A 1,284-nucleotide genomic window follows, 5' to 3' on the forward strand; every position below is an offset into this window, starting at 1 on the left:
CATCTTGTTGGATGTTAATCAGTAACCTTTGACTTTCATTCAAAGTTGAAGCTATTATTACTTATCTATTTATTTGTTTCAACGAATAATCCCACTTACTAATATTCTCATGGTGTTTTAACCAATATATATATACCATCGGCTCGACGGTGAGGAGGAAAGCCCCGCAGAACGAGGAGGACGGCGCGGCAACTGTGCTGCAGGTGAAGAGCATGGTCATGTCATGGTACCGCATATCGGTGGTGGTCCGCTTGTCTACTATGGCATCCAACACGACTACACCCTTTTACTCGGCCTGCTGTAAGATATGGTTCCCGGCCTAATTAATTTGTTCCTTCTTCCAAGTTCTTACTTAGTGTATGTTCCTTTCTGCTGTAGCAGATTGGATTGGGCAGGGTGCTCTTTTGCTTTAAAGATAGGATTGGTGGATGCATTTGGTTTTATGATGGCCAGGTTGATCAAAATCACATGGTCTTTTTTCAAGTTTGAGAAGAAGACACTGGAACAGGTAGCAGTTGATCACAACCATACTTTCAGAGCAGAACTTTTTTAGTTACAATTAAATGCAGAAGGTAGCAGTTGACATTGTTGGTAAATTAATTCTCTGCATGTACGTATGTGCTAATGTAATAGCATACATCTATACATGGCTTTACTGAGCATGATCTTGCATTTGCTACGGCCTGCTATGGTCGAATGCCTGAACCTAAACATATGCTACTGCAGTACCTGGGTTTCTCTATAGAAAAGGACAATTGTAATCCTAATTTGGGCGACTGCAATTTGTGGGCGGGGGACAGAGGAAAGTTCTTTTCTCAGTGCAGTTACATTGTTGTCAGGTCCTACATTCTCCTTTGATTGTTCAAGTGAAGGTTCTAGAAAACAACATAACCATGTATGCTGCTTCTTTTAGCTGTGGCTGACAGGTGGGAGGCGGGCACGCGAAACTCCCTTACAATCCATACAAATCCTACGTTGGAACCACCTCGATGTTCTTCCCCAGCTTCGTCGCATCGATCATGTATGTATACTATTGGATCCTGAAGCCCCAAGTCAACTTCGGTTCCCATGATTATTTAGCAAATGTAGAAAAACATTGTTGTTTCTATTATGTGCACACCGTTGGCTAGGAGTTTTCCCACTAGATCTGAATATTAGGAAGTATATATATTGTGATTTCTTAAGTGCCTCATTATTGTTGGTGTTTTTTGCTTTCAAAAGTTAAAACACCTAGGTGATTATCCTGGCTATCATATTTTTACAAGCAAGATTGTCATAATAACT

Source organism: Triticum dicoccoides, chromosome 3A, assembly GCF_002162155.2.
Source record: "Triticum dicoccoides isolate Atlit2015 ecotype Zavitan chromosome 3A, WEW_v2.0, whole genome shotgun sequence".
Taxonomy (NCBI): domain Eukaryota; kingdom Viridiplantae; phylum Streptophyta; class Magnoliopsida; order Poales; family Poaceae; genus Triticum; species Triticum dicoccoides.